Source organism: Hyla sarda, chromosome 3 (genome assembly GCF_029499605.1).
Source record: "Hyla sarda isolate aHylSar1 chromosome 3, aHylSar1.hap1, whole genome shotgun sequence".
In the NCBI taxonomy this organism is placed as follows: Eukaryota; Metazoa; Chordata; class Amphibia; order Anura; family Hylidae; genus Hyla; species Hyla sarda.
The window spans coordinates 175,388,259-175,410,334 of NC_079191.1; the positions used below are offsets into that span (position 1 = coordinate 175,388,259).

At 42.5% G+C, this 22,076-nt stretch overlaps 1 protein-coding gene across 1 annotated transcript in view; it reads left to right on the forward strand.

Annotated features, from left to right (window-relative positions):
- The window catches only part of PDE6D (phosphodiesterase 6D), an 86,423-nt gene extending 81,519 nt beyond the window's left edge, over positions 1-4,904 (forward strand). The window contains exon 7 of the mRNA XM_056565540.1: positions 4,887-4,904. The gene's annotated coding sequence lies outside the window, so the exon portion shown is untranslated. The remainder of the gene's footprint in view (positions 1-4,886) is intronic.
- Positions 4,905-22,076: the final 17,172 nt, after the last annotated feature.

Genomic DNA, 22,076 nt, shown 5'->3' on the forward strand with positions numbered 1-22,076 from the left:
TTACTGGCTGATCGGGGCCGTCAGAGACGGCCCCGAACAGCCAGAGCCTGCAGGAGTGAGGTGGCACTGGTGCCACCTCGCGATCGCCCTGATTCGTCGGCCGGATTACCGGCCGACCAATCAGGGCGCCTGCTGCGGGTGTCACTCCCGCAACCCGCTCCACCCCTCTTCCGGAGGACGTGAGCGGGTGCGGGAAGACGACCCCTGGTGCTGGGGACCCCGATCCCCGGCGTCCCTGTTGGGATCGGGGCCCCAGGAGCGACGACGGCGGCGGCGAGGGACAGTCCTGTGTGGATCGTTGGAGGTGAGTGACAGCCTCCTGCTGTTGCTTAGCAACAGCTCCCAGCATGCAACAAGGGCATGCTGGGAGCTGTAGTTATGCAACAGCAGGAGGCAGACCACCACAACTCCCAGCATGCCCTTATGGGCATGCTGGGACTTGTAGTTTTGCAACAGCTGGAGGCACATTCTTTCTATGGAAAAGTGTACCTTCAGCTGTTGTGTAACTACAACTCCCAGCTTGCACAAACAGCTCAAGTGCATGCTGGGAGTTGTAGTGGTGCATCTGGTGGTTGCATAACTACAACTCCCAGCATGCCCGTTGGCTGTCGGTGACTGCTGAGAGTTGTGGTTTTGCAACAGCTGAAGGCACACTGAGTTAAGTAGTAAACCAGTGTGTCTCCAGCTGTTGCATAACTACAATCCCCAGCATCCCCAGCCAATGTAGTATACCTCCGGCTGTTGCATAACTACAAGACCCAGCATGCCCTTCCGCTGTCCAAACTCAGTGTTTCACAACCTGTGTGTCTCCAGCTGTTGCAAAACTACAACTCCCAGCATGCACTGATAGACCGTCCATGCTGGGAGTTGTAGTTTTGCAACAGCTGGATGTCCCCCCCAATGTGAATGTACAGGGTACACTCACATGGGCGGAGGATTACAGTAAATATCCGGCTGCAAGTTTGAGCTGCAGCAAATTTTCTGCCGCTGCTCAAACTGCCAGCGAGAAACTACTGTGAACTCCCCGCCCGTGCGACTGTACCCTAAAAACACTACACTACACTACCACAAAATAAAATAAAAAGTAAAAAACACTACATATACACATACCCCTACACAGCCCCCCTCCCCTCCCCAATAAAAAAGAAAAACGTCTGGTACGCCACTGTTTCCAGAACGGAGCCTCCAGCTGTTGCAAAACAACTACTCCCAGTATTGCCAGATAGCCACTGACTGTCCAGGCATGCTGGGAGTTTTACAACAGCTGGAGGCACCCTGTTTGGGAATCACTGGCATAGAATACCCCTATGTCCACCCCTATGCAAGTCCCTAATTTAGGCCTCAAATGCGCATGGCGCTCTCACTTTGGAGCCCTGTCGTATTTCAAGGCAACAGTTTAGGGACACATATGGGGTATCGCCGTACTCGGGAGAAATTGGGCTTCAAATTTTGGCGGATATTTTCTGCTATTACCCTTTTTAAAAATGTAAAATTTTTGGGAAAACAGGCATTTTAGGTAAAAAAAAAAAATTTTTTTTTTACATATACAAAAGTCATGAAACACCTGTGGGGTATAAAGGTTCACTTAACCCCTTGTTACGTTCCCCGAGGGGTCTAGTTTCCAAAATGGTATGCCATGTGTTTTTTTTTTTGCTGTCCTGGCACCATAGGGGCTTCCTAAATGCGGCATGCCCCCATAGCAAAATTTGCTTTCAAAAAGCCAAATGTGACTCCTTCTCTTCTGAGACCTGTAGTGCGCCAGCAGAGCACTTTTCACCCCCATATGGGGTGTTTTCTGAATCGGGAGAAATTGGGCTTCAAATTTTTGGGGGTATTTTCTGCTATTACCCTTTTTAAAAATGTAAAATTTTTGGGAAAACAGGCATTTTAGGTAAAAAAAAAATAATTTTTTTTACATATGCAAAAGTCATGAAACACCTGTGGGGTATTAAGGTTCACTTTACCCCTTGTTACGTTCCCTGAGGGGTCTAGTTTCCAAAATGGTATGCCATGTGTGTATTTTTGCTGTCCTGGCACCATAGGGGCTTCCTAAAGGTGACATGCCCCCCAAAAACCATTTGTCGCTCCTTCCCTTCTGAGCCCTCTACTGCGCCCGCCGAACAATTAACTTAGACATATGAGGTATGTGCTTACTCGAGAGAAATTGGGTTTCAAATACAAGTAAAAATTTTCTCCTTTTTACCCCTTGCAAAAATTCAAAAATTGGGTCTACAAGAACATGTGAGTGTAAAAAATGAAGATTTTGAATTTTCTCCTTCACTTTGCTGCTATTCCTGTGAAACACCTAAAGGGTTAATACACTTACTGAATGTCATTTTGAATACTTTGGGGGGTGTAGTTTTTATAATGGGGTCTTTTATGGGGTATTTCTAATATGAAGACCCTTCAAATCCACTTCAAACCTGAACTGGTCCATGAAAAATAGCGAGTTTGAAAATTTTGTGAAAAATTTCAAAATTGCTGCTGAACTTTGAAGCCCTATGGTGTCTTCCAAAAGTAAAAACTCATAAATTTTATGATGCAAACATAAAGTAGACATATTGTATATGTGAACCCAAAAAAAATATATTTTGAATATCCATTTTCCTTACAAGCAGAGAGCTTCAAAGTTAGAAAAATGCAAAATTTTCATTTTTTTCATCAAATTTTGGGATTTTTCACCAAGAAAGGATGCAAGTTACCATAAAATTTTACCACTAAGTTAAAGTAGAATATGTCACGAAAAAACAATCTCGGAATCAGAATGATAACTAAAAGCATTCCAGAGTTATTAATGTTTAAAGTGACAGTGGTCAGAATTGCAAAAAACGCTCCGGTCCTTAAGGTGAAAAAGGGCTCGGTCCTTAAGGGGTTAATAATAATAATTGATGGATAATAATAATAAATACCTGCAAAAAGAAACTTAAATAATCATATACATTTATTAGTAGAGTTAATAGAAAAACATCCGGGCAGGGCCCTTGCCCAGGTGTTTGGGGAAAATATGTAATAATGCTATAAATGGAGGCTAAACGCGTTTCACCACTATTGTGGTATTCCTCAGTAGCCAAGTTATATTAAAAGAGACTAGTACATAGCATGCAGGTATATATAAAAAATGTAGGTGATGTCATAGATAGGTGTGGGAAAAGGTAAAGGTACATAGAAAACACGGAGAAATGAACTAGAGAACAAGCAGGGGAGGAAAGGGTATAGAAATTATAAAAAGAAATAAAAGAAATATGGCATATATATATATATATATATATATATATATATATATATATATATATATACACACATATATATCAGAGCTGTATTGGTAATGCATATACAGATATGTAACAGTGAAATTAGTGAAAGATTGATGAAAATGGTGATGAAAAAAAGGGGAAATTTAATAGATGTATATTAAATTAATAGAAGTGTAGATATATGTATAAATGAATAGAAATAATAAAGGGAAAAGAGTATGTCGGGACATTATGAATGGAGGAAAATTGTGAAATAAATTGAATAATAATAAACCAAAAAATGGAGTGAGGTGTAAGTACATGGAATTAGTGACAAATAAATGTGAAATAGTGAGATATATGATACATATATAAAAAATAGTAGTATGCTCATAGATACTAATAGAGAGAAAAGTGTATTTACTAAAAATGATGAAAAAAGTATTAGTATTAGAAATATGATCGAAATATTATAAAAATATTTTAAGAAAATTACAAATATTTAAAAAAATTAATATAGAATTTTTTTTTTTAATAAAATATGTAAAAACTATAAAAAGGGGGGTCATGAACTGTAAAAAGGAGATGAATAGAGATTAAGAGACCAGACAGTAGGAAGACTATTATAATAAGCAGAACATAATCAATAAATCATATCGATATATCAATGAGTAAATATAAAAAAAAAAATAATAATAAATAAAAAATAAATTACATTTTAAATAGAAGCAAAATGCGTACACGGGGCTCCTCCCAGGGTACATCATCGTGTCGATATGCGACCAGACGATGAGGGGCCCAACGGGTGCAAATCAAAGAGATCCAAAAAGTTCCATCTCTGCATTAAGTCCCTTAGGGACCATTGAATCAAAGTCGAAGATCTTCCTCGCTTCTCCCCTAGATAGACGGGGAATAGGATCACTAACCCTCCAACATTTTTTAACTTGCTGTAGTGCGAAAAAGGAAAGGTCAGAAGGGTTATTATTGTGTGAGTCGTAAAAATGTAAAGAGAGTTGGTGGGATTTGTTACCTTTTTTAATATTATAAATGTGTTCTGATATTCTTACTTTTAGTTGGTGTTTGGTTCGTCCTATATATTGTTTATCACAATTGCATTCAATCAAGTAGATAACGCTTTTACTGTTGCAAGTTCGACAATCTTTTAATTTGTGTTTATAGCCGTTAGATGTGGATACTACTTCCAAAGTTTTTTTTTAAAGTTTTTTTTTTCAAAGTTTTTTTATTTAAAGTTTAAAATTGAATAAAGTTTTATTCAAAGTTTAAAAAACTTTAACTAATTTCACTGTTACATATCTGTATATGCATTACCAATACAGCTCTGATATATATATATATATATATATATATATATATATATATATGCCATATTTCTTTTATTTCTTTTTATAATTTCTATACTCTTTCCTCCCCTTCTTGTTCTCTAGTTCATTTCTCCATGTTTTCTATGTACCTCTACCTTTTCCCACACCTATCTATGACATCACCTAAAAAATTTTTATATATACCTGCATGCTATGTACTAGTCTCTTTTAATATAACTTGGCTACTGAGGAATACCACAATAGTGGTGAAACGCGTTTAGCCTCCATTTATAGCATTATTGCCATACCCATATCTCATTATTATTATCAGCCGATACCACCTTTCAAGCGCTGCAGGATCCTAGCTTGCGGACCACTATTGAATAACGCGCTATTCACACCACGAGGACCCCAATCTACAAGCCTAACTGCCGCTCCACAGACCGGACGAACTGTGCTCAGTGCGAGGACTTCAGTTTCTCTTCCGATATTATAAGCCGGCTTCCTACATTGCAGAGGGCAAAATCACATCAATTTGGACCAGTGTACCTACCCGTCTCTATATCAGAGGAGCCCCCTGCACCTATGCCAGGTTGGTGGTCACCTTCACATTAGTCCGTGCGGGCGCTGATCTCCACAGTCACCGGAGCTTGCCGCTCCTGGAGACATCAGCTGCCGGAGAACACAGGGAAGTCTTCTACAAGGTACCGTGCTTAACATTGTAACTATCTGTTATTACCGGCACGCTCCCACTGAAGCAAATGTTACAACTGTATCGCACTTGAAAGCACTCGAGCCCATCAATCATATATTTAAGATACTTTGTCTCTACTTTGCTGCTACTATCAGCGCATAGATTCTATTTGATGGACAGCTCTAATCACTGTAGTTGGTGAATTAAACCACAACTACTATACTGACTTTTGACATTGGCTGATAATCATATTTTTCTATAAGGACTTTTATGAACATTATTAATTATTTTACATGAGATGGTTGGCAAACTTTTTTATCACAATTTACACATTTTTAATTAACATATTTTCACCAAACACCTGGGCAAGGGCCCTGCCCGGATGTTTTTCTATTAACTCTACTAATAAATGTATATGATTATTTAAGTTTCTTTTTGCAGATATTTATTATTATTATCCATCAATTATTATTATTATTATTATTATTTTTTATCTAGGTACATTTTAGCAATATCATTAATATTTATTCATATTTTTTATGATTTAATATTTCTGTCTACCTATTTTCTATTCTCTGCTATATCATCTGCTTTTTTCCAACTACCCTTTGAGGATCGGTTATATAATTCTCTTGGTTATATAAGGTTTTTTTTTTATTTTGTAATGCTGACAGTGTCAGGCAGGTGAAAGAAATGTTTGATGTAGAACTTCAAAAGCTTTCTGAAGACACAGCCACGCTTGAAGAAGAACCAGTTGTCAAAAAGAGAGCAGTTGCAATCGCAACCGGGCCTTATAGCCAGGGGGCCCCTGCCACTCCACTTACTAAATGCTGCAGCAGGTCAGGCACTTGGGCGGTGCCCGAGTGCCCGGCCTGTCGCTGCCCCCACTTTTTTCTTTTTTTTTTCTTTGCAGTACCTGTATTGTGATTGCGGGTCCTTAAAAAATCAGGGCCAGACATGCCAGGGGCTCCTGGGAGTAGATGTGCCCCTGCACAGGCACGCACGTCTGCTCTAGGCCCCTGTCTTGTCTGGCCTCTGACCAAACAACATCCACTGGCAGTGGAACAGGAGCAGCAACTTCCACCGCCTAACACTGTGGCACTGATTTTTGGGCTGGTGAGTGGTGATCTGGGGGGGGGTATTGGTATCGAGGAGACCAGAGGGGGCGGGTTGTTGCGGAGATTCATTATTGAGGAGAAAGGAGATGGGGGGGCATTGCAGAGAATCGCTATTTCGGAAGTTGGTGCGGATAATCAGTATTGAGGTAACTGGGGGAGGGAGGGGGTCGTTTTTCCTGGGGGGGTGGAAATGATATTGAGGACTGGGGCCTCAATACCTCCTGATGACGGTGATTAATCAGCAAAACATGTAGAGGGGGGCTTGTTCAGTGGTTTTAAAACAGTGTATTGGACTCTAAAGATTTACTAGAAGTGGAGAGTTTCTTCACTATATTGTGGTTAGCCTGACAGGCTTCCACTTGGGTGGTAACTGTGTGGAAAGATATCCACTAAAATATAGTTTGTTTCACTGTATTTTTAACATTGGTTCCTATCATGCATTGATTTTACATTGAGTTTAATAAAAGTTAAGTTTTAGGTGAGTTGTACATACAGAGGATTTTTGTACCCCGAGCATTTGGGGTAATTGTGAATATTTATAAGGGAACCCCGCATCATTTCTTTGGGGTTTTGTTTTCATTATGTATGATAGATCACACATCTATCATACATACACACATCTATGGTACATACACAGATCCATCAGGAGGAAAGGAGACCAGTATATATTATTATAGGCACAGTGTGTGGCAGGGTTATATTTGGAGGGCACAGTGTGTGGCAAGGTTATATTCAGGAGCACAGTGTGTGGTAGTATTCAAGGGCCAGATTGTGGAAGTATTATATTCAGGGGGTACAGTGTGTGGCAGGATTATATTCAAGGGCACAGTGTGTGGCAGTATTATATTCAGGGGGCAGAGTATCTGGCAAGGTTATAATGGTTATTGTCTTTATACAGAGATTGAGGATCTACTGACAAAGTGAGGAACCAATGATGTCTGGGCATCAGACTCTGAAGATAAGAAGAAGCTAGAAGTAGTCCTGGTGCCTGGACCAGATGAAGAAGAAAAGGAAAAACAACAGAGAAGACGTTTCTCATGTCACTGATCTCATTGTGTCTTCTACTGACTGTCCCATCACCTGGAGTCACTTGTAAATTCTGTAGTTATGATGGAGGACCATATAACCCAATCTGTGACTCTCCAGCTGTTACAAAACTACAACTCCCATAATGCCGGAGACTCCAGGCATGATGAGAGTTTTAGCTTTGCAACAGCTGGAGAGCTTGAACCAAGGTGATCGTGGAGGTCCCAGGAGTCAAACATTTTTGGTCCCAGGCCAACCCTTGCGTAGGGGGAGCCAAAGGAAATTTTTTGCACCGGGGTCCTGTGGTTTCTAGCTATACCCATGTCTGAGAGCATCACTGCAAAAGCTGCTACCTAGAGGTGAACACTGTGCCTTGGTCAGATAGTCCACTTAAATACTGGGCAGTAGATAAAATATGGTTTCCAGCTTTGGCTGTAATGGCGCAAATGCATCTTTCAGTCCCATGCAGTAGTGTGTAAAGTGAAAGACTGTTCAGCTCAGTGTCTCACGTTCTGACCGAAGGCAGAAACAGACTTCTAGCTGACCATGCAGAAATGCTTCTGTTCGTTAAAAAAGCTTCCACTTATATTACAAAAATAGTTGATAGACTGCCTCTTGTACTTAAACAATTTTATAGTTCTGTTTTTTGGACTTTTGGTTGGTCACAAATTTTGTTTTTATCCATGTGTTTTTTATTGTATTGTTATAATAGGTATGGGTAGTTGGTATCCGTGCGTACTTAAATAAATGTATCGATACTTGTTCTCGGTCTTAGAAAAAATAGTATCAAGACATCCCTACTGGAGAGCATCAGGTATTATGGGAGTTGTAGTTTTGCAACAGCTGGACAGCCACAAATTGGCATACAGTTTCACCCATCCTCACTGCATAATCTACAAGTGACTGCAGAACTGAAGGGACAGTCAGGAGAATACACAATGGTATCAGTGACTCACAGGTTACATCTTCTTCTGTTGCTTTTTCTTTTCTTTTTCATCTGGTCCAGATGCCAGGAGCAGCTACATAGTGCCTCTGAAAAGTCTGACACCCAGACATCATTGGTTTCTCAATTTGTCAGCAGGTCCTCATCCTCTATATAAACATAATGGGGAAGATTTATCAAAACCTGTCCAGAGGAAAAGTTGCCCGTTGCAACCAATCAGATTGCTTCTTTCATTTTTAACAAGGCCTCTGCAAAATGAAAGAAGCAATTTGGTTGCTATTGGCAACTGTGCAACTTTTCCTCTGGACAGGTTTTGATAAATCTCCCCCAATAATCATTATAACTGTGCCAGACACTGTCCTCCCTGAATATAACCTTGCCACACACAGTGCCTATAATAATAATACTGCCTCACACTGTTTCTTTTCAGTTGGGCTGAAAGGGATTTATTCTGATTGCCATATTTGGGTCGGGAAGGAATTTTTCCTCTGTCATGGGGCAATTGGCATCAGCCTCATGTTTTTTTTTTTTTTTGCCTTCCTCTGGATCAACACAGAAGGGTTTTAAGTTGAACTTGATGGACTCTTGTCTTTTTTTAACCTTACAAACCATGTAACTGTACTGGGCCATTTTCCTTGCTGAAATATGCTGTGACAGGTAGGAAGTAATGAAAAATTGATCCTGCACATTGAATGGCATAAACGAATTGTGGACAAAATCGCAGTGTTTGGTCACATCACATCCCAGAATTTTTTTTAAAAAACCAATCAAAAAGATGAAATGGTACTGATATAAACTACAGATCATGTTGCCAAAAAAGGCTATAGGGGTTAGAACAGAGCAATTTTAAGCATACTCATACATTTTTTTTAAAAACTTTTTTAAAACTTGTAAATCGCCTTCCCCATTAGTCAGGGATCGGGCTTCTGCCTTCCTTTCTTCTGCAAATTTACCTCCGCTTTCGAGATCATATAAATATAATGGAGAAGCCGTTAACATCGGACAAGGTTTCTCTAGCAATTAGGACTTCTAAGTCATCAAGCGCACCTGGCCCGGCTGGATTTGGTGCTCTCTATTATAAATAATTTGTCCCAGTTCTTCTTCCTCACCTAACTAATCTTTTTAATGCTATGCATCAGGGTGCCCCTTTAGGTCCTGAATATTACATTGCCGTTGTTAAAACAATTCCTAAACTGAATAAGGATCATTCCACGTGCGTTAATTATCGGCCTATTTCTTTAATTAATAATGATATGAAACTACTAACTAAAATTATAGCCATGCGTCTGAACATGTTTATTGCATCTTATGTACATCCGGACCAGGTGGGCTTTATCCCGGGCAGACAGGCACCTGATCAACCCCGTAGGATTATAGATTTAGTCTCCCTTTTACATTCTCCCTGGGATGGTGATTCCTGTCCTCGTTCGAGTTTTCTACTTTCTCTTGGTCTACGGAAGGCCTTCGATTCATTGCATTGGGAGTATTTGTTTTTAACCTTAGAACATACAGTGGGGCAAAAAAGTATTTAGCCAGCCACCAATTGTGCAAGTTCTTCCACTTAAAAAGATGAGAGGCCTGTAATTTTCATCATAGGTATACTTCAACTATGAGAGACATAATGGGGGGAAAAAATCCATAAAATCACATTGTCTGTCTGATTTGTTAAGAATTTATTTGAAAATTGTGGAAGTATTTGGTCAATAACAAAAGTTCATCTCAATACTTTGTTATATAACCTTTGTTGGCAATGACGGAGGTCAAACGTTTTCTCTAAGTTTTCACAAGGTTTTCACACACACACTGTTGCTGGTATTTTGGCCCATTCCTTCATGCAGATCTCCTCTAGAGCAGTGATTTTTTTGGGCTGTCACTGGGCAACACGGACTTTCAAGTGCCTCCAAAGGTTTTCTATCTGGAGACTGGCTAGGCAACTCCAGGACCTTGAATTGCTTCTTACAAAGAGACTCCTTTGTGGCCCGGGCAGTGTGTTTGGGATCATTGTCATGCTGAAAGACCCAGCCATGTTTCATCTTCAATGCCCTTGCTGATGGAAGAAGGTTTTCACTCAAAATCTCATGACACATGACCCCATTTATTCTTTCCTTTTACATGGATCAGTTGTCGTGGTCCCTTAGCAGAAAAACAGCCCAAAAGCCTGATGTTTCCACCCCCATGCTTCACAGTAGGTATGGATGCAACTCGGCATTCTTTCTCCTCCAAACACGACGAGTTGAGTTCTTACCAAAAAGTTCTACCTTGGTTTTATCTGACCATATGACATTCTTCCAATCCTCTTCTGGATCATCTAAATGCTCTCTAGCAAACTTAAGACGGGCCCGGACATGTACTGGCTTAAGCAGGGGGACACGTCTGACACTGCATGATTTGAGTCTCTGGCGGTGTAGTGTATTACTGATGGTAGCCTTTTTTACTTTGGTCCCAGCTCTCTACAGGTCATTCATTAGGTCCCCCCATGTGGTTCTGGGATTTTTGCTCATGGTTCTTGTGATAATTTTGACACCACGGGGTGAGATCTTGTGTGGAGCCCCAGATCGAGGGAGATTATCAGTGTTTTTTTTATGTCTTCCATTTTCTAATAATTGCTCCCACAGTTGATTTCTTCACACCAAGCTGTTTGCCTATTGCAGATTCAGTCTTCCCAGCCTGTTGCAGGTCTACAATTTTGTTTCTGGTGTCTTTCGACAGCTCTTTGATCTTGGCCATAGTGGAGTTTGGAGTGTGACTGTTTGAGGTTGTGGACAGGTGTTTTTTATATTGATAACAAGTTCAAACAGATGCCATTAATACAGGTAACAAGTGGAGGACAGAGGAGACTCTTAAAGAAGTAGTTACAGGTCTGTGAGAGCCCGAAATCTTGCTTGTTTGTAGGTGACCAAATACTTATTTTCCACCATAATTTGCAAATAATTAATTAGAAATCAGACAATGTGATTTTATGGATTTTTTTTTCTCATTATGTCTACGTATGTATATGTATGATGAAAATTACAGGCCTCTCTCATCTTTTTAAGTGGGAGAACTTGCACAATTGGTGGCTGACTAAATCCTTTTTTGCCCCACTGTAGGGGCTTTGGCCCAGGCTTCCTGACGCTCTTGCGTAATTTATATGCTACCCCCTGGGCTAAGATTAATCTTCGGGGATATGTCTCGGAGGCCTTCCAGATTGGGGGGAGAACGAGACAGGGTGGTCCCCTCTCCCCCGTCTTGTTTGCCCTTACAGCTCGCGGCTCTTATTCGTAACTCTTCTTCAATTAAGGGTGTCGGGACGGGGGAACATAAATTTGGCGCTTTTTGCTGATGACCTTTTGTTATCGCTCTCCTCTCTCCATAATTTGTTTAGCGTTTTACGCCAATCTGCGGAGGTCTCGGGTTTAGAGTTGAATTCCTCCAAGTCGGTAGCTTTAAACATTAACTTACCGGACAGTTTAAACTTTTGGAAATCAACTTTGATTTTCAGTGGAGTAAACATTGTTTACCCTATTTGAGTATCCAGCTAACCCCTTTAATATCCTTGCTATACTCTGCTTATTATCCCCCTTTGTTCCATGAGATTAGGAACGATCTGCAAACTTGGTCTGGCTTTCCACTCTCGTGGCTGGGTAGAATAGCTTCTATTAAAATGAATATATTGCCTAGGCTGTTGTATGCTTTTCACTCCCTCCCAGTATCTGTCCCAGCCCTTGCTTTAGTTTACATTGGGGGACTTAATACGTTTTGTCTGGGGTTCAAGGAGTAGCAGAGTAGGCTGTAAATTGCTTTATGCTTCCCGCCCTCTAGGGGGCTTAGGGATGCCTAACCTTAAGAAATATTTCCAAGCGGCTAGATTAGGTCAGCTGGCACAAATTCAAGCTGTGCGCTCCTGCCCTCAGTGGGTCGCTATAGAAAGATTAGCCTCTCCTAGCACTCCGCTCTCTCTACTTCAATGGCTCCCTTCAAAGGAAAGGGCTCCGACTCTGTCTCCTGTACTTTCACAATTGCTAGCTTTATGGGATCTTCTCTGCAATCGCTTCCCTTTGCAATCAGCTCACACTCCAAGGGCCCCAATTTTCCGTAACCCTAAATTCCCCCCTGGCATGGTCTCTTTGGCATTCTCTTGGTGGTCCAATAAGGGTCTTTTTTACATAGGTGACTTTATAGACAGATTAGGCATCAAAACAGCTCATCACTTTCGTACTTTTCATGGTTTGCCTGACTGAATTATTTCGCTATAATCAAATCTCCCATGTCTAGTTTGAAAAGTCTGGGGACGGATATTACCTCTCTCACCTTCAGGGCCGGACTGGGACCAAAAATAGTCCCGGGCATTTTAGATTAAGCAGCACATTTTGATTGTGGGAGTGGCTATGTGGAGGCGGAGCCAGAAATGGGAAGGGCCAAATGTTAATCACAACTGGGTACGTAACAGAAAATGTATACTATATAAACATTAGGCTAGAGTAAAGCAGTGTAGGTGTATTTCAGTGTGAATAATGCATTCACAAAAATGCACAAAGCTTGTGTCTGTATTTTTAACATTAATGTGCTTAATGTCTATGGGAAAGTAGTGTCTGTGCACATAGTATGTAAAAAAAAAGGGCATATTTTCTATAACTGTAAAAAAGTGACGGATGTCAAAAAATAAATTTTTTCCCCCCATAAACTTTTATATAGAGCAGATTAATGTTAAAAATACAGACTCAATCTTTCTGCAATGAAATAATGTATACTGAGACCAATATTACCAGTATACAAGGAGGAATATTATCACCATATATATTACCATCATACTGTTTCTGACCAAATCCTGTATACTGAGACCAATATTAATAATAATATCAGTATACAAGGAGGAATATTATCACCATACATATTACTATCATACTGTTACTGACCAAATCCTGTATACTGGGACCAATATTACAAATAATACCAGTATACAAGGAGCAATATGACCATACATAGGATATTTTACCATCATACTGTTACTGATCAAATCCTGTATACTGAGACCAATATTAGCAATATGCATGGTCATACATGGATGATTATGACCATACATATTGCCATCATATTGTTACTGAACAAATCCTGTATACTGAGACCAATTAGCAATAATAGGAGTATACAATGAGGAATATGCTTCTAATAGTGGTACCTCCAAATCTGTGCTCGCTGCAGGCTCTCTCACCTTCCCTGTTACGTCAGTGGCAGCTCTGGCAGGCAGTGGTTAGCAGGCACATTGTAGCAGCACAGCGGACCCACAGTGTAGCATATGTACACAGTGACCTCACCAGCAGAATAGTGAGTACAGCTCTGGAGTATAACAGAATATAATTCAGGATCAGTACAGGATAAGTAATGTAATGTATGTACACAGTGATCTCACCAGCAGAATAGTGAGTGCAGCTCTGGAGTATAATACAGGATATAACTCAGACAGGATAAGTAATGTAATGTATGTACACAGTGACCTCACCAGCAGAATAGTGAGTACAGCTCTGGAGTATAATACAGGATATAACTCAGGATCAGTACAGGATAAGTAATGTAATGTATGTACACAGTGACCTCACCAGCAGAATAGTGAGTACAGCTCTGGAGTATAATACAGGATATAACTCAGGATCAGTACAGGATAAGTAATGTAATGTATGTACACAGTGACCTCACCAGCAGAATAGTGAGTGCAAGTCTGGAGTATAATACAGGATATAACTCAGAATCAGTACAGGATAAGTAATGTATGTACACAGTGACCTCACCAGCAGAATAGTGAGTACAGCTCTGGACTAAGATTCCCCTCAGTGCCTCAGTGCAGCCACCTTATTACATCCCTGAGCAACATTATTAGATAATTGCTTAATTAAAATCCCACCAAGTCTTAATGATAGTAAAATGCAGTGTTTCCCTGCCAATATGCCTCCAGTTGTTGCAAAACTACAACTCGCAGCAGTTATTGGCTTTCCGGGCATGCTGGGAGTTGTGGTTTTGCAACAGTTAGAGGCACCCTGGTTGAGAAACACTGGTATAATAAAAATAGGGGTTTACCCTAAAAACAGGAGGTTACTTTAAAGGACATCTGCAGCGAAATGTTACTTATCCCCTATCCACAGGATAGGGGATAAGTGTTTGATCGCGGGGGGTCTGATTGTTGGGACGCCAGCGATCTCCTGTACGGGGCCGCTGCTCTCCCGTGCAGGGGGCGTGCCGGCCGTAGCATGATGTTGCGGCCGACACGCCCCCTCCATACATCTCTATGGGAGAGGCAGGGAGGCAGCGTTCGTGCCTCCCCGTCACCCCCATAGAACTGTATGGGGACGGGGAGGGGACGGGGCGTAACCGTCGACCTCTAAGGTTGGCGCTACGCACATTAGCGCTCACAATGAGCACTAATGCCGGCGCCCTGTTAGGGAGATCGCGGGGGTCCCAGCGGTCGGACCCCCCTCAATCAAACACTAATCCCCTATCTTGTGGATAGGGGATAAGTTAAATTTTGCTGCAGATGTCCTTTAAAAGCATTGCTTGCTAGCTCAGGGTGCTGAACGGGACCACCACACCAAAATCCGATCAGCTGCGCAAACCGGTGGAAGGTGCCTATCTATAGCATAGTTTTGATCAGTATATGCAATTAAAAGATTCCATATAATGGACTCCTATGGGGACTAAGTACTAAATAATAGTGAATAAAATGTAAATAAATGTGAATAAGCCCCTTTTCTAATAGTTTGAACCACCCTTCTTTTCCCATTTTTTAAAATAAAAAAAGTAAACAAAAATTAATATAAACATATATGGTTGCCATATGTAGAAAATGTGCGAACCATTAAAAACTTAAATAAACTGCGCGGTCAATGGCAAATACCTAAAAAAAAAAAAAAAGAAAAAAAAAAAAAATACCAATGTCCATAATTGCTGATTTTTTTCACTTCATATACCAGATATAAATAAACTAAAAGTGATCAGAAAGTCCTATCAAAACAAAAAAAAATCCATAAAAATAAATAGGGGTCAGAAGAGAATGATTTTCAGCATTATTATTTTCGTACAAAAAGTCGATATTTTAGTAGTAAGTAGTAGTAATAAAATAAATAAATAAATAAAAACTATATAAATTGGGGATCATTGCAATCATATGGACCTACAGAATCAATAAAAATTATCAGTTTTACCAGAATTAACAGAGAAACACACAAATATTGCAAAATGGCTTTATTTTTTTTAATTTATTATTTTTATTTAGCCCCCACCAATTTTTTTCCTTCATTTGCTCTACATTTTATGGTTAAATCAGTGGTGGTGTTATTACAAAGTACAATTGGTGGCGCAAAAAATAAAACCCTGATATGGGTCTAAATCCATACATTGCTCATTTGCTTTCTAAGTGCAGGGTCATACAGGACGCATCACTGTGTAGTTGCAGTGCGAGCACCCAGCTGTGCCCGGGTAGCTCTGTGTGTCTGCTCATAGTGGTGGATTTCCTGCTGTAGAAATCCCCCACTACAAGAGGAGACACAGAGCTACCTGGGCACAGCTGGGTGCTCTCACTGCCGGCAACAGGTCCATCCGCAACATGAAATAAGCTGCGGATGCGCCCTGTGTGACCCTGCACTTAACCCCTTAACGACACAGGACATATATTTACGTCCTGCGCCGGCACGTCGCACTGCAACCCGGCATCATATCGTGTTGGTCCCAGCGCCCATCAACGGCCGGGACCCGCAGCTAATACTGCACATCGCCGATCGTGGCGATGTGCGGTATTAACCCTTTAGACGTGGCGGTCAAAGCTGACTGCCGCGTCTAAAGCAAAAGTAAAACTATCCCGGCTGCTCAGTCGGGCTGTTTGGGACCGCCGCGGTGAAATCGCGGCGTCCCGAACAGCAAGCAGGACACCAGGAGCGCTCTTACCTTCCTCCACGGTGTCCGATCGCCGAATGACTGCTCCGTTCCTGAGATCCAGGCAGGAGCAGTCAACCGCCGATAACACTGATCGTTGCCATGGTAACCCATGGCAGTGATCTGTGTGTAGGATCTGTGTATGCAGTGCTATAGCCCTCTGTATAAAAAAAAGTGAATTAATATGTATTAACCCTTTCCTGAGCAAAGGTTCAAAACGCCCCCCTTTTCCCATAAAAAAATTAAACATGTAAATAAAAATAAATATAAACATATGTGGTATCGCCACATGCGTAAATGTCCGAACTATAAAACTGTATCATTAAAATAACCGCAAGATCAATGGCGTACGTGCAAAAAAATTCCAAAGTCCAAAATAGCGTATTTTTGGTCACTTTTCAAACCATAAAAAAATTTATAAAAATTGATCAAAACATCCGATCAAAACATAAGTGGTACTGATAAAAACTTCAGATCACGGCACAAACAATGAGCCCTCATACCACCCCGTCCCCATAAAAATAAAAAAGTTATAGGGGTAAGAAAATGACAATTTTAAACATATAAATTTTACAGCATCTAGTTATGATTTTTTTCACAAGTGCGACAAAATCTAAAGTATACAAGCAGGGTATCATTTGAACCGTATGGACCTACAGAATAAAGATAAGGTGTCATTTTTACCAAAAAATGTACTACGTAAAATGGAAGCCCCCAAAAGTGTCAAAATAGTGTTTTTTCTTCAATTTTGTCGCACAATGATTTTTTGGCATATCTGAGCTATTATAGACAGATATGCCATTCAGGAGCCCAGAAAGGCTAAGTGACAATTCCTCATCTAGCTTTCCCATGCTCCTGAATGGCATGTCTGCTTATAATAGCTCAAGATATATTTACCTATAACTTTTGGTCATATCTGTCTATAATAGCTGAGCTTTTATAAGCAGATATTTATAAGCAGCATATCTTCTTATCATAGCTCAGCTATTATAGACAGATTTGCTATATGTTATAGGTAAATCTGTATAATTGCTGGGCTATGATAAGCAGATATGCCATTCAGGAGCCCAGAAAAGCTGGGTGACAATTTCTCGCCTAGCTTTTCTGGGCTCCTGAATGCCATATCTGCTTATCATAGCCCAGCAATTATACAGATTTACCTATAACATATAGTCAAACCTGTCTTTAATAGCTGAGCTATTTTAAACACATATGTCATTCAGGAGGCCAGAAAAGCTGGGTGACAATTTCTCGCCTAGCTTTTCTGGGCTCCTGAATGGCATATCTGCTTATCATAGCTCAGCTATTATAGACAACTATGACTATATGTTAGAGGTAAATCTGTAAAATAGCTGGGCTATGATAAGCAGATATGGCCTTCAGGAGCCGAGAAAAGCTGGGTGACAATTTCTCACCTACCTTTTTCATGCTCCTGAATGCCATATCTGCTTATCATAGCTCATCTACTATAAGCAGACATACCATTCTGGAGCATGGAAAAGCTAGGTGACACAATTGTCACCCAGCTTTTCTGGGCTCCTGAATGGCAAGTCAATTCATGCCTGGTGGACTAGTGGTACCTTTGGGGGAAGACTGTCTCCAGGCCTTCTGTAATTTGCTCCGGCGGCAGGACCTCTTTTGGTATAGCGGCACACAGCAGTTTGGGCGTTGGCCAGAGGGAGGAGGAGTCTCGTACGCTGGGCTGGTCACGAGTGGGACGCAGGTCAGCATGGTACGTGTCGCAGCGCCAGCGACGTCACCAAGAGGCCTAAGGTAAGCCATTGGGCCGGCCTGGGACAACGCAGGGCTGGCCCACTTTAACAGTAATGCTGTGGCGGCCGCCGGGCGGCCTGTGCGTGCAGGCATGCGGGCGTGCTGGCTGCCTGGTGACCGGCCTGTGCGGGCCACTAGTGGGCCTATTTTCGGCCTATTTTACGGCAGTCTGACGGCCCGGCCCACCGGGCATTTGCCCGCTATGCCCAATGCCCAGTCCGGCCCTGCTCACCTTATACGAATCCCTCTGCTTTTCCTCTTTGGATGGTAGAGGTTTAATCTCAGCTAGGGCTGCCCGATATGTGGAAAATGTGCGATTGCGATTTTGGGCCTAAATATTGCGATATGCAATGCGATATAATTAAAAAAATTGTGAAATCCCCCCATTTCATGTCCTATGGCCTCACATCTATCCACCCATTTTATGCCCACCGCCTATTTCACATCTCCCCCTTGTCACATTCTCCTCCCCTGTCACATTCTCCTCCCCCGTCGCATTCTCCTCCTCCGTTGCATTTTCCTCCCGTCACATCCCCCCCTTGTCACACCCCCCCTTGTCACATTCTCCTCCCCTTGCCACATTCTCCTCCCCCTTGTCCACCCCCTCCACATTCTCCCCCCCTTGTCACAGTCCCCCCCCCTTGTCACATTCCCCCCCCTGTCACATTAACCTCCCCCTTGCCACATTCTCCTCCCCTTGCCACATTCTCCTCCCCCTTGCCACATTCTCCTCCCCCTTGTCACATTCCCCCCACCTTGCCACATTCTCCTCCCCTTGCCACATTCTCCTCCCCCTTGCCACATTCTCCTCCCCTTGTCACATTCTCCTCCCCCTTGTCACATTCCCCCCCCACCTTATCACATTCCCCCCCACCTTGTCACATTCCCCCCCACCTTGTCACATTCCCCCCCCCCCACCTTGTCACATTCCCCCCCCACCTTGTCACAAATCCCCCCACCTTGTCACATTCCCCCCCACCTTGTCACATTCCCCCCCATCTTGTCACATTCCTCCCACTGTCACGTTCCCCCCACTGTCACATTCCCCCCCTTGTCATATTTTCTTCCCCCTTGTCACATTCCCCCCTCCCCTTGTCACATTCCCCCCTCCCCTTGTCACATTCTCCCCTCCCCTTGCCACATTCTCCCCTCCCCTTGCCACATTCTCCCTCCCCCTTCTAACATTCTCCTCCCCCTTGCCACATTCTCCTCCCCCTTGCCACGTTCCCCTCCCCTTGTCACATTCTCCCCTCCCCTTGTCACATTCTCCCCCCACCTTGTCACATTCTCCCCCCACCTTGTCACATTTCCCCCCACCTTGACACATTCTCCCCCCCACCTTGTCACATTCTCCCCCCCCCCCACCTTGTCACATTCTCCCCCCCCCCCACCTTGTCACATTCTTCCCCCCCCACCTTGTCACATTCTCCCCCCCCCCACCTTGTCACATTCTCCCCCCCCCACCTTGTCACATTCCCCCCCCACCTTGTCAAATCCCCTGTTCTGCCCCTGCTTTCAAACACTCCTGCTTCTGCCCCTGCTTACATTCAATCCGCTTCCCTTGCGCTCGTTTTCATAAAAAATCCCCGCTCCCCAATCCCTTACCTGTGCGCTGTAAGGAATCCGGGATGCAGTGGGGGGGGGGGGGGGGAAGCGCTGCAGGGACATGGAGGCTTCCCCTCCCGGCGTCCCAGCGCAGGATCCTCTCTAATGGGACAGTCAGGCAGCATACACAATGATATCAGTGACTACAGGTGACATCTTCTCTATAGTGAGGAGAATACACAATGATATCAGTGATTACAGGTGACATCTTCTCTATAGTGAGGAGAATACACAATGATATCAGTGATTACAGGTGACGTCTTCTCTATAGGGAGGAGAATACACAATAATATCAGCGATTACAGGTGACGTCTTCTCTACAGTAAGGAGAATACACAATGATATCAGTGATTACAGGTGACGTCTTCTCTATAGTGAGGAGAATACACAATGATATCAGTGATTACAGGTGACATCTTCTCTATAGTGAGGAGAATACACAATGATATCAGTGATTACAGGTGACGTCTTCTCTATAGGGAGGAGAATACACAATAATATCAGCGATTATAGGTGACGTCTTCTCTATGGTGAGGAGACTGTACAATGATATCAGTGACTACAGGTGACATCTTCTCTATAGTCTTTTCTTATCGAATTCAGATGGTACATACCACCAGGACTTCATCCAGCAAAATCTTCTCTCTGCAGAACGTGACGCCCAAATGGCTCCTCACTATGTCAGTGCATTCTGATCCTTTATATGAAAACAATAATCATTATAACCCATTCCGCTCTCTGAAGAGAATACTGCTACACACTGTACCCTCTGAATATAATACTGCCACACACTGTACCCTTTGTATATACTACCACACACTGCACTTTTTGAATATAATACTACCACACACTGTACACTCTGAATATAATACAACCACACGCTGTACCCTCTGTATATAATACTTACTGGCACACACTGTACCCTCTGAATATAATACTACCACAGACGGTAACCTCTAAATATAATACTGGCACACACGGTACCCTCTGAATACAATAATACCACACACTGTACCCTCTGAATATAATACTGGCACAAACTGTACCCTCTGAATACAATACTACCACACACTGTACCCTCTGTATAGAATACTGGCACACACTGTACCCTCTGAATATAATACTACCACACACTGTACACTCTAACTATAATACTGGCACACACTGCACCCTCTGAATATAATACTACCACACACTGCACTCTTTGAATATAACACTACCACACACTGTACTCTTTGAATATAACACTACCACACACTGTACCCTCTGAATATAATACTTCCACACACTGTACCCTCTGAATATACTACCACACACTGCACTCTTTGAATATAATACTACCACACACTTTACACTCAGAATATAATACTACCACGCACTGTACCCTCTGTATATAATACTGGCACACACTGTACCCCCTGAATATAATGCTACCACACACTGTACCCTCTGAATATAATACTACCACACACTGCACTCTTTGAATATAATACTACCACACACTGTACCCTCTGAGTATAATACTGGCACACAATGTACCCTGTCCTGTGCCCTCAAAAAAAATGCCCCCTATCCTGAGCCCCGACATAATGCCCCCTGTCCTGTGCCCACACATAATAATTATGCCCCGTCCTGTTCCCCCACATAATGCCTCATCCTGTCCCCACCCCCCACATAATAATTCTTTATGTCCTGTTCCCCCACATATACTAATGCCTCCTGTCCTGTGTCCCTCACATACAATGCCCCGTCATATGTGCCCCTCCCCTATAATGCCCCCTGTGATGTGTGCCTCACTTATAATGCCCCATCATGTGCCACTCTCATATAATGCCCTGTCATGTCCCCCTCACTTATAATGCCTCCTGTTCTGTGCCCCTTACATTAAATTCCCCCTGTAATGTGATCCTCAGATATAATGCCCCCTGTAATGTGCCCCACAAATATAATGGCCCCTGTAATGTGCCCCTCAGATATAATGCCCCCTGTAATGTGCACCTCAGATAAAATGTCCCCTGTAATGTGCCCCTCAGATATAATGCCCCCTGTAATGTGTCCCTCAGATATAATGCCCCCTGTAATGTGCCCCTCAGATATAATGCCCTCTGTAATGTGCCCCTCAGATATAATGCCCCCCCCCGTAATGTGCCCCTCAGATATAATGCCCCCCCTGTAATGTGCCCCTCAGATATAATGCCCCCCTGTAATGTGCCCCTCAGATATAATGCCCCCCTGTAATGTGCCCCTCAGATATAATGCCCCCCTGTAATGTGCCCCTCAGATATAATGCCCCCCTGTAATGTACCCCTCAGATATAATGCCTCCCTGTAATGTGCCCCTCAGATATAATGCCCCCCTGTAATGTGCCCCTCAGATATAATGCCCCCCTGTAATGTGCCCCTCAGATATAATGTAACCCCGGTAATGTGCCCCTCAGATATAATGCCCCCCTGTAATGTGCCC